Source organism: Ciona robusta, chromosome 7 (assembly GCF_009617815.1).
Source record: "Ciona robusta chromosome 7, ASM961781v2".
Taxonomy (NCBI): domain Eukaryota; kingdom Metazoa; phylum Chordata; class Ascidiacea; order Phlebobranchia; family Cionidae; genus Ciona; species Ciona robusta.
The window spans coordinates 3,176,150-3,188,973 of record NC_143241.1 but is presented as its reverse complement, the minus strand read 5'-3'; the positions used below and the strand labels follow the sequence as shown (position 1 = coordinate 3,188,973).

The window sequence follows — 12,824 nt, the reverse complement described above, 5'->3', positions numbered from 1 at the left end:
TGTGACCAATGATATTAGATGCTAAGACCGTGACACGTAAGTAAACTGTTCAATAATACAGAGTTTTATCATTTCCATCTAAACGCAGAGCACGCCCAGTCAGCCTTAAGTTCATGGAAAACTGAGGCGAAAACAACAGAGTTCTACAAAAAGAAAATTTCGCCAGATAATTACTTCCTTAAATTGACGTTTGAAGTTACTCGTCACGTGATCTCTGCATGAGTAATGTATGAAACCATATGTGAAAGAATCCTTTTAATTGCAGCACTGTAGCAGACATTAAGTGACTAAAACTATGTGTACTCTTCTGCATTGAACCTGTGCTAAAATACAACCAAAAATGTAAAGATAATCAAGACACACAAACAAAATTTTTAACACAATTTTGTCTTTTTAGACTTCACTAATATTTACTTTATACCCATAACAAATACTATGGGGTAAGATGGGATAACTTTAGCTTCTAATTCCATTAATTTCTAATCGTGATTTAACAATAAATGAAATGCTTTGTGTAAGGTTATGGTTTTTAAGCATAAAAAAATATATATATATTATATTGGGCGTAAAAAACGGAAAACAAAACGTCCCATCTTACCCCACCCTATACTGTACACATGATATACCACACGTTCGTTGTATATTTTAAGTAGTTTTACATTAGGTGACTAGTTGGTTGTTTTGGTTATACGGTTTAAACATTGGACACATAGCAATAACATTGCCAGCAGTATACCTAATACTGTTAAAGGCTTCAGATATGCTTGAGCAATCACCAAGCTCTTTTTTCTTTTTAACGCTGCCTATGTAACTACGAAGAAGATTTTCGCAAAAGTAATCGAAAACATTCTGTCTAACGAACGCTTGAAGCTTAAATCATGGTGGGACCACGTCGGATCATTATTCTAAGTTACAGTCATGGATCGCAAACCTCTTACCTGTCTACTTCTTTTGGCTCATATTTTGCAAGTCGCTGCTAAGGGCGGTAACTACGATTTCAGTTTTACCCGTACTGAGTAAGTCTATTATTTAAAGTTGGAATAACATACTTAGATTTTAAGTTTTATTAATAGTACAACTATTACACAGAGTTAAATAAATTAACTTAATTATCGTTACAGCGGCGAAGAACTACTGCCTTTGGAGGAAGACGGTAAGATTTATATCTTTCAATCTTTTTCCGGTTATTAACAATATTGTATAAGCTTATAGTGCAATCGAAAATTGCCGTACTACAAGCTAAAGGAAACAATTCTTTTAAAGCTATCCACAGCATTCAGTTTTAAATTTATGTACGCCATTTTAGATGTAAGATGGACCACGTTTTTGTTTTATTTTCTCGATGCATTTGGTAGCAAGCAAAGAATATTTACAAAATCGTATAACTGTAGCACCGCGACTCTAAAAGAGCGTGTTAATTGTTTAAAACCCGATCATGAAATACGGGATTTAGGTGCTAACGGTATCCCGTCTTACACCGCAGTACTATTATGTAAAGTTTTAAATTTACTTATGCCATTGTATAATGTGGTGTACACACATATACCACGTAAGACTTTTGAACTTTAGTTCCAATATACTATTACTTCTGCTACCATATAATGGAAATTAATATTTTTGTGGCTTGCTAAGGCTTTTTTAAAAGGTTAGAAATAAAATAAAGTTTTTGTATCAGATGAGCCGCTAAAAGGTTAATTCAGTTCTAATATCGTTGTTTCGACAGAATTGTGCGATGGCTTTTCTGGCATGGTTATGCGTGACGAACTGGTCGCCTCGGTCGCCGCGGGGTGGAAGGAATGGAAAGGTTAAACACGTTATATAGTTTCACAATGAGTTTTTCAATAAAATTTCATGAGAAAAATCGTGCATGTTTTTAATTAAAAAGTTCCCATATCAGCAAAATTAAACCTTTGGCCCAGCCTGCTTCCATTAAGCGGCGGTTCAATCCCCGCTGTACCCCAAAACGAACTGGGAATGTGACAACGACGACGAGAACCTGCCCGCTTTTTCTGTTTTTTCGTTATTATTATCATGTAGCTCGCGCGACAGTATTACCGTCACCGATTTTTTTGGGTCTAGCCTGACTGTACCTGCCATTACTAAATATTGCTTCGAACGCCTCATAGCCGTTTTCACAACGGCTTTTACCATTCAGCATACCCCGCCGCCCAGCAGTGACGTATTACGTCTTACCTGAGCGTCACTTTTTTACAAAACGTCATAATCCACGGCCACGGCTGGTGTGCAGTCCACCTGCGGTCGCATGTTTCCTGTGTATAATCCCACTCCAGCAGTCATAACCGGGTCGTGCCGCCTATCGTACCTTACTTCTGCTACCATAATGGATATTAATGTTTTTGAGACTTTGGCAAGACGTTTTTAAACGTTAGAATATAATAACGTTTTTGTACCAGATGAGTCGCTAAAAGGTTGATTTAGTTCCAATATCGTTGTTTCGACAGAATTGTGCGATGGCTTTTCTGAAATGGTTATGCGTGACGCCACATGGAATGGATAGAAAGGATAAAAACGATTTACAGTTCCAGAATGAGTTATCCAATGACAGCGTATACGAAGCAAACAAAATAAAAATTTCATGATAAAAATCGTGTTTGGTTTTTAATCAGAAAGTTCCCATATCATCAAAATGAAATCTTTATTTAAGATAACTATCAAATACAATTAATTACGTAAGGTTCTTACAATCGTTAATTCATGCATTTCATTAAGCGCGATGGTGCCTGTAAATGTTTATTCTTGCTTTGGTTTAACAACTTTATTTGCGCAGAAAAATAGTTTTTGTCTTACTTTGCTTTTTCGGATAATTCAATCATGCATTGTACGGGTTTGTATTTAATTTTGATTGAATCCTTAAGAAACAACTTCGTTTTTGTTCACAATTATAAGTCTTGTGAAGCTCGCCTCGGCAATTTGGTAAAATAAGGTTGAATAGAATATAACGCTGTCGCATACAATACATTATGGTCAACTATATTAGATGCTAAGACCATAAGTAAACGAATCAATAAACCATCGTTCAATTGTTTCTGTCTTAATGTCTATAGCACGACTAGTCAGTCTAAACAAAGTTTTCTAATTTTCATAGAAACTGAGGCGAAAACAACATGAGTTCTAGAAAAAGAAAATTTCGCCAGATAATTACTTCCTTAAATTGACGATTTGGAAATTGCTTGTCACGTGATCTCTGCATGAGTAATGTATGAAACCATATGTGAAAGAATCCCTTTAATTGCAGCACTGTAGCAGACATTAAGTGACTAAAACTATGTGTAATGTTTTTGCATTGAACCTGTGCTAAAATACAACCAAAAATGTAAAGATAATCAAGTAACACAAACAATCATTTTAACACAATTTTGACTTTTTATGAGTGATTTAAAAACTAAATGCTGTTTTAGAGTCGGTTATAGAATTTGAAAGTATTTTTGTTTGCTACGAAATGGGACGAAAATAGAGAAAAGAAAAACGTCCCATCTTACCTCTTAAACTTAAGTATATTTTAAATATATTTACATCAACCGAATAGTTAGTTGTTCTGGTTATACGGTTTGACTAATGGACACACTGCAATACCATTACCAGCGCAAACAACAAGCTCTTTTTTCTTTTTAACGCTGCATACGTGACCACGAAGAAGATTTTCGCAAAGTAATCGGAAACATTCTGTCTAACAACGTTATAAATGATAGCGGGACCACGTCGGATCATTATTCTGAGTTACAGTCATGGATCGCAAACTTCTTACCTGTCTACTTCTTTTGGCTCTTTTGCAAGTCGCCGCTGCTCGCAAGTGCGGTACCTACGATCTCGCTTTTGCCCGTACTGAGTAAGTCTATTGTTTAAAGTTGGAATAATATACTTAGATTATAAGTTTTTATTACTATTAGACCTATAGATAAATTAACTTATTTATCGTTACAGCGGCGAAGAACTACTTCCTTTGGAGGAAGACGGTAAGATTTTATCTTATTTTATTTTCCCGTTGCATATGGTAGCAAACCCATCTTACCCCACAGTACTATTATGTAAAGTTTTAAATTTACTTATGCCATTGTATAATGTGGTGTACACACGTATACCACGTAAGACTTTTGAACTTTAGTTCTATTACTTCTGCTACCATATAATGGAAATTATTATTTTTGTGGCTTTGGCGAGACGTTTTTAAACGTTAGAATATAATAACGTTTTTGTACCAGATGTGCCGCTGAAAGATTAATTTAGTTCTAATTAATATTGTTGTTTCGACAGAATTGTGCGATGGCTTTTCTGAAATGGTTCTGCGTGACGAACTGGTCGCATCGGTCGCCGCTGGGTGGAAGGAATGGAAGGGTTAAACACGTTATAGTTCTCGAACGAGTTTGCCAATAACGTACAAAGGAAACAAAATAAAAGTTCATGAAAAAAATTGTACTTGATTTTTAATCAGAAATATAAATTTGCCATATCAGCAAAATGAAACCTCTAGTTGAGTGTAGAATTTAGAAGCAGAAAAAAAATTAAGAAAAAAGTTTTGTTCATGTTTTTCCTAGGTTTTGTTCATGTTTATTGACTATGTTGCTTTGACATTGTTTATTTTAGGTTTTCTATGTTTTTATATGTTTTGACCTATATAACAGACATAACAACGACAGAAACACGACAAAAAATGTTTCGTCTTTGTCCCTTTATGCAATGTTTTAATTTTGGTATGGCACGAATAATATGGTTTTAAAAATACTGAGTTTATGCATTTCGTCAAGCGCAAAGTTCATGCATTTCGTTAAGCGTTTATTATCACATATATAGAGTGGAAGATGAGAAATCTTATCATTCTGTTTTCTCGTCATTGTAAACAAGAACATTTAAAGATTTATAAAAACAGTATCCTCACGACTCCCATAGACCTTTGGTAATTGTTTAAAATACGATGAGGATATTTTGATATAGTAGGGTGGGGAAAGATGGGACACTTTGTCAGACGAGACCTTTTTAATTTTCTTTTACAGTGCCCCATTTAATGATAATTAAGAAAATAAGATTACAGAATTATTCGACAGTATTATCACGACTTTATAAAACGCCCGTCAAAGCTGATTACTGTTTTTAAATAATAAAAAAAAATATGTAAAATAGAAACAGTATACTTTGAACAGGTAAAAAAATGCGAAATAGTAAGGTGCTATTTTTTAATGCTCGCTAAAACATAGTAAAGCCGATGAATCTTTTTTAGATTGTGTGTGCGAACGATTAAACTAGTTTCATAGCTTCATAAAACAACCTTGAATATACTTCGTACAGTTTGATTTTGTCTCGTAAAACAAGTTTTAGTTTTGTAAAAAAACACTGAGATATAAGCATGAAGAAAACAGGCAGGGGTCAATATGACTTTAATTTGAGATAAAAACAACAAAAAAATATCGGTTTAACGTTATATATATGAAGTTTACATGGCAAAGAAACTAGCACAGCCTGTTAAACTTGGAAGGTTAACTACAAGTTGCAGAATACTGCTATTGTAAACATATTTCAATTTAGAGTCCCATCTTCCCCCACATTGTAGTTTTGTATGTTTTCATTGCCAAACTTTGAAAAATTTGCTTTTAATTTAGTAACTTATACCTCAGGGGTTATTCAACTATAAGATACTGTTATAATAATAAGATAATATTTTAAAAATATTCGAAATTTGGTCATTTGCACTTGGTGATAATATATGAGAAGTGGCTTGTGCCAAAAGCAGAGTAGCAATACCCAATTTGTAGCAAAAATAAAAACTTTATCAATAGTTATTATCAACTTTCTGTTATTACCTATTCATATACATTTGTAGGATACAATATTTATCCATTGATGTTCGAACATTGTCGTTTAAACAATAGCAATTGTTATACAATAATGTAATGTATAGGTAACATGTTAAAAACTATAGCAGTAGGGCAAGAAAATGAATGTTTAGACTTAATTTTCAAAGCGTTCAGTATTATTTCGTGTTATTTACGTATATTCCTATTTATAAATAGACTTATTAATCAAAATTAACACTGATTTTAAATTGTCCCATCTTATCCTGTGTGTTTTCAAATTTGTAAAATTTCACCTGTTGTGCCGATCGGTAAAAAACTCCTCGTGTGTTTTATTATATTTTATTAAATTGGTGTCAATTTATAAAGGAATGATAGTACTAATTCGTGATATTACCCAAAAACCGTCATCTATTTTGATTTTAAAAATATTTGGCAATATGTGCTTAAGTGTCCCATCTTCCCCCATTGTACTATTAATCCAGTTGTCCCATTTTACCCAACAGTAGGCTACTACATATTCTATAAAGTTGTTAAAAATAAAACGAGCATAAACAAGTAAGCTTTTCCTTTCTGGTAAAACTTGACATTTTTTGTTAAAAGTTTAACCAATGTTTGCTTACTTAAAAACAAACCAGTTCATGTTGCTTCAATTGTTGAATTGACATTTACAATTGCCGTTGCAAAACTGCGAGAGTTATCTTTATTGGCCGTTTGTTAATTTGTTGAATAACTATATAAAGTTGCAGTTGCGGGGCTATGCGAATCTTTTCGTTTAAACCGCTCTAAACCGGTTAAAACCAGATTTCCTTTTTTTGGTTTGTGCAAGTGACTACTTTCCGCTGTCTGGCCGCCTCTACATATGTTTGTTCTTACTTTGGTTTAACAATTTTGAGTGCACAGGAAAAAATAGTTTTTGTCTTATTTTGCTTTTTCGGATAATTCAATCATGCATTGTACGGGTTTGTATTTAATTTCGATTGAATCCTTAAGAAACAACTTCGTTTTTGTTCACAATTATAAGTCTTGTGAAGCTTGCCTCGGCAATCTGGTAAAATATAGTTGGATAGAATACATTATGGTCAACTGTATTAGATGCTAAGACCATAAGTAAACGAATCAATAAAACATCGTTCAATCGTTTCTGTCTTAATGTCTATAGCACGACTAGCCAGTCTGAACAAGGTTTTCTAATTTTCATAGAAACTGAGGCGAAAACAACATGAGTTCTACAAAAAGAAAATTTCATCAGACAATTACTTCCTTAAATTGACGATTTGGAAATTGCTTGTCACGTGATCTCTGCATGAGTAATGTATGAAACCATATGTGAAAGAATCCCTTTAATTGCAGCACTGTAGCAGACATTAAGTGACTAAAACTATGTGTAATGTTTTTGCATTTAACCTGTGCTAAAATACAACCAAAAATGTAAAGATAATCAAGTAACACAAACAATCATTTTAACACAATTTTGACTTTTTACGAGTGATTTAAAAACTGCTGTTTTAGACTGGTAAGGTTTGGTAAAATTCTGCGACAAAAATAGCTGGTGGTAGGCGACGACTAGAGTTTTGGATGCAGTTGTAGATCGTTGTTTTCACGCGGCGTAATTATAAAAAATAAATTGTATTCAGAACGCCTTTCCGTGTTTTTTGTTGTAATGAGGTGTTTCAAACCCAAAATACAACCATAAAACATTGGCCGGCACCAAAATTTAGGGCTCGCTACGCCCTTGCACACATACCTCTCAAACTTTTGTGTATTTTTAAACATATTTGCACCATATGTGAAAGAATCCCTTTAATTGTAATGTTTTTGCATTGAACCTGTGCTAAAATATTTTGTTTGCTACGAAACAGGACGAAAAAAGAGAAAGAAAAAAAGCCTTATCTTACCCCACCCTACTGCGTACACACACATACCTCTTAAACTTTTGTGTATTTTAAATATATTTGCATTAGCTGAATAGTTAGTTGTTCCAGTTATATATATGGCTTGAAAATGAAAACACTGCAATAACATTACCAGCAGTACCTAATACTGTTTAAGAGCTTTAGATATGCTTGCGCAATCACCAAGCTCCTTTTTCTTTTTAACCCTGCATACGTTATACCACGAAGAAGATTTTCGCAAAAGTAATCGGAAATATTCTGTCTAACAAACGTTATAAAAGATGGTGAAACCACATCGGATCATTATTCTGAGTTACAGTCATGGATCGCAAACTTCTTACCTGTCTACTTCTTTTGGCTCTTTTGCAAGTCGCCGCTGCTCGCACGTGCGGTACCTACGATATCGCTTTTGCCCGTACTGAGTAAGTCTATTGTTTAAAGTTGGAATAATTTACTTAAATTATAAGTTTTTATTACTATTAGACCTATAGATAAATTAACTTATTTATCGTTACAGCGGCGAAGAACTACTTCCTTTGGAGGAAGACGGTAAGATTTTATCTTATTTTGTTTTCCCGTTGCATTTGATAGTGAATTCATCTTATCCCGCACGAAATAAAATAACTTTTTTGTACCAGATAAGCCGCTGAAAGATTATTTTAGTTCTAATATTGTTGTTTCGACAGAATTGTGCGATGGCTTTGCTGAAATGGCTGACATGGGGGGAATGAAACCATGGAGAAAATATTAACACGCTCTATAGTTTTCGAATAAGTTTGCCAATAACGTACGAAGCAAACAAAATAAAAATTTCATGATGAAAATCGTGCATGTTTTTTTATTCGGAAAGTTCCCATATCAGCCAATTAAAACTGCTTTTCAAAAAAATCAAAACGGGATACCTTTTTATTTTATTTTCTCGGCCCATTTAGTGGTAAACGGAGAAAATTTAAAGAATCATAAAAACGTATCTTCACGACTCCTATATAGACCGTTTTAAATTGTTTAAAACACGATTAGGATTTGTTGATGGTATGTTTAAAACGATGTCTCATCTTACCTCACAGTATGAAATAGATCATATAAACGCGCTTTATAGTTTTAGAATGAGTTTGCCAATGCCATTCAAAGCACCCAATTTCGCAGATTTAGAATTTAGAAACAGAAAAAAAAGAAGAAGAAAGTTTCTCCCCTCCTCGCTAATTCCCCCCAGTGACTATTTCCTCTCGGCTATTTCCCTCCCGGCCATTTCCCTTCCGACTGTTCCTCCACCGGCTGTTTTCCCCAATGGTTGGGGGTTAGCCGGGTGAAATAGCCAGTGGTGGGGGAATAGTCACGGGGGGGGGGGGGTTATATCCGGGGGGAATAGCCGGTGGGGAATAGTCACTGTGGGGAAATAGCCGGTGGGGAAATCGCGAGTGGGAAAACGCCCAGGGGAAACGCCTAGAACTTTACACAGAATTCGTATTGCGTTAACGTGCGTAAATCGCATTCCACAAAGAAGATTTTTGCAAAGTAATCGGAAACATTCTGTCTAACAACGTTATAAATGATGGCGGGACCACGTCGGATCATTATTCTAAGTTACAGTCATGGATCGCAAACTTCTTACCTGTCTACTTCTTTTGGCTCTTTTGCAAGTCGCCGCTGCTCGCAAGTGCGGTACCTACGATATCGCTTTTGCCCGTACTGAGTAAGTCTACAGAGATTATAAGTTTTATTAATAGTACAACTATTACACAGAGTTAAATAAATTAACATAAATATCGTTACAGCGGCGAAGAACTACTGCCTTTGGAGGAAGACGGTAAGATTTTATCTTATTTTATTTTCCCGTTGCATATGGTAGCAAACTCACCCCACAGTACTATTATGTAAAGCTTTAAATTTACCTATGTCATTGTATAATGTGGTGTACACACGTATACCACACATAGGACCAATGGTTTTAATCTCTTTGGTTTAGGGCTAGGCCTTGTTTAAGAAGTTAATATTCAAACAAAAGCTAAAAATATTCAAACAAACGGTATGTTAGAAATATACATGCATTTGGAAATCGCCTTGCGATCACGTGACTGTCAAATAACAGTGTCCCAGCTCTCACCTCCTTGACACTGCAGGCATACCTAAAAAATTCAAACACATAATCGCCCACAAAGTTACATACATGGTAACGCATGGGCTGGTACGAGCCGTGTGAAACAGAACACCCGTGTTATAACGGTTGTCGTTTTCCGGTCACGCGAGAATAAAGTAACTTACAAAATCATTCTTTCATCAAAGAACGCCATGCGTTACACCATAGTACTCTAAAACAGTAGTAGGACAACGAGACAATCGTCACGCATGAGTGACTAGGATATGATTTTAGAAGCGCCATTATACTGTCGTCTTATTGTAATATATTGTATCAGCGTTGGTTATAGTAATGTCTTGCTAATTTTTTTGTAGTGAGTTACGTAATAAATCTCGAAATGATTGATATTGCAGAGTTGCGTAGTGAGGTTTTAGTTATGGAATATCGCTTGCTTCTGAAGAGAATCTTTTTATATACAGTGTAATTCTAATAATATTTACCGGTATATGAGACAGGAAGAGTGACTGACTGGCAAACCAACCAATTAAGAATAAACGCGTTTAAGAAAAGTTATTATTGTATAATATGTGATTGTTGGTTAATACCAAGAAAATGTAGTTCCCTGAGTCATTTGTAAGCTGTTCCTGCACCAATTTAAGCAATCGCAAGTATAATTTATTGTGTTCAGTAATGTTTATATAAGTTTCAGTTTTGGATACAAAAAAGTATATAGCGAATATCAAAACATTTTGTATTTATTAGGATAATTAAATAGAAATAAGGTGAATTATATAGCGATGGCAGAAAATTATTGGGAGAGTATTTCTGAGGATGCGATACAACAACTAGTTTTGACGGATTTTGTTGAGGAAGAAAGTGCAACTGTGACAGAATGTAGCGATGTCATGCAAGCAGGGCCTAATGATATTGTACAGTTAGTGGAAGCTGGTTTGTCTCTGACATCTGCCGGGGAAACTTTAATTGCTGAGCGGTTGACGCTGTACCGACAAACCCATCAGTCAGCCAAGTTGTTGGAACGATATCCAAAGGTGTGCCTTTCTGCAAAAGAGTATTTTAAAAATCAACTGACAAATGCACATGCTGCTAAGTTTTTAATTAATATAATTGAAGTGATCACAAAACCATCAACACTACCAGTAAATGAACCTACACAAGGATGTATCACCCAACATGAAAATGACATAATTGAGTATCTCGGAGGTTATTTATTAAAAAAGGCAATTGGCAAATATAAAAATAATAACATTCTACAGCATATGCAAACGAATAAGCCCTTTGGAAATCTAGTGGCAGTAATGGAAAAAAGAGTAGGAGCACTTAAATATCCATCAGAAGAACTTATGTATTTATTACAAAAAGTATACCTATATGTCACTCAAGAAATAAGTAAAAATCATGGTGAAATAGATTTTAATTTTGTAAGTAAAAATGTGATGAATTGAATTCCAATAATGTTGAATGTGTGGTTACATATATGGTGCAATTATTTATAAGGTTACTTTCTTACACTTATGCCAAAAAACTGTTAGATGACATGTTAAAAACTTCATCTAAACAGTCCGCTGGTTTAAGAGGTGATTTAAAAAAAAAGCTAAGGCAAATTAATAAATAATAGCGTATATAATATATATATTATGTAAATCAGGTTTTTGTATGGAACCTTTTTTGTCGAACAGTTGTTGATGTTGTTTGACAGTTTGAGTGATTCTTTTTTTTCCATACATTTAAATTTTCCTTCGTTTTTGTATTGTGTATTTCATTTATAGTTTTACTGTCCCTTTCTTTTTTTCAATGCAAAAAAACTAAATATATTTGTAAAGTGTATTACTTGTCTTAATTTTACAATTTCAATCGGTGGCTTCCCAGTCCCCCCCCAGACAACTGATTATTATTATGATCTGTACTCAATTTCTACACATCCTTGAAACTGTGAGAGCTTTATAAAAAACGGATAATCTGAACAGCACTTCCTTGACAATTGCTCTGTTATATCAACTTAACCTTACTGTTACACATATATATGTCTACAAACCTTCAGCATTCAGATTATTTATTGACTTTTGAAGGTCACTAATATTTTTATGCCTCAATTTCTGTGGTAATGCCTTTCGCAAGCATGGTTCTTTACTGCAAGGTTGAGAAAACGAGGACTGCTTCGGGAGATTCAAACATGGCCTTGCACCTACTTTTAACTTTGAACGGGCACTGGTTCTGATAACGTGCTCTTTCAAAAAATGTGCTTCGCAAATACCAGCTCTGAAAAATTATACTAAGCTTGGTATTAACTTTAAAGTGTTATGTAAAACTATGCCATAATTTGTTCGCGCAAACTTGACGGTACTATTTGAATGGGTAATGAAAACATTTATTAAATAATGAATAGACTACAGTAATAAAAAACATAGGTATATTTTTACTTTACAACAGTTTTACTTACGATTCTTTGTGTAACATTTCTTTTATTTTATCGCCACTAGCCTTTGTGGAACACCGCATACTCAACAAAAAATTTGTTAACATTGTGTGATGTTCAGCTTCGGTTGGGACTTTTATAAAAGAAGGTCTTCTTACAGTGAAGATACTTCGGGTTTCATTCGTTCGTTTACCCAAGTGGTACGACCAGTTGCAGCCAGGAACAGCGCAGTGGGTAGCAGGCATTTTTGAAAAGTTTATATAAAAGTTGCTTAGCTTATATAAATATCAATCCACTATTTAATAAAGCATTTTAATTAAAACATAACATTTAACAAAAGCTTTTACCATAGCATTTTGCCGAATTCACTTACCAGGTAATTTTGTACAAACCAAATAAATATTCACGATACACACAGCTCAATTGATTCGATCAGAAACAAAACCGCCTTAACCTAGCCACTCATGCGTGACCAAAAATTACGTCATTAAAGAACAAACAAACAATTGCCAAGCGTTGTCCTACTAGTGTTTAGAGTACTATGGTTACACTCATATAGAAATCACTGTCTGTGACGTAACAAGGTTAAGTAGATGTCATAATAACACTGAAGT

The 12,824-nt window shown here is 34.4% G+C and overlaps 3 long non-coding RNA genes across 3 annotated transcripts; all 3 read left to right on the top strand.

The window, feature by feature from the left end:
• Window positions 1-253: 253 nt before the first annotated feature.
• LOC149733801 (uncharacterized) lies at window positions 254-3,433 on the top strand. Its single transcript, XR_016385284.1, has 4 exons — window positions 254-1,016; window positions 1,122-1,153; window positions 1,724-1,804; window positions 2,463-3,433. It is a non-coding gene; the product is annotated as an uncharacterized LOC149733801 (long non-coding RNA).
• Window positions 3,434-3,686: 253 nt separating this feature from the next.
• On the top strand, window positions 3,687-4,429 carry LOC149733800 (uncharacterized). The gene is made up of 3 exons (XR_016385286.1): window positions 3,687-3,847; window positions 3,943-3,974; window positions 4,273-4,429. It is a non-coding gene; the product is annotated as an uncharacterized LOC149733800 (long non-coding RNA).
• A 3,553-nt stretch (window positions 4,430-7,982) lies between these two features.
• Window positions 7,983-8,523, top strand: LOC149733799 (uncharacterized). Its single transcript, XR_016385287.1, has 3 exons — window positions 7,983-8,121; window positions 8,217-8,248; window positions 8,386-8,523. It is a non-coding gene; the product is annotated as an uncharacterized LOC149733799 (long non-coding RNA).
• The last annotated feature ends 4,301 nt before the right edge of the window (window positions 8,524-12,824 follow it).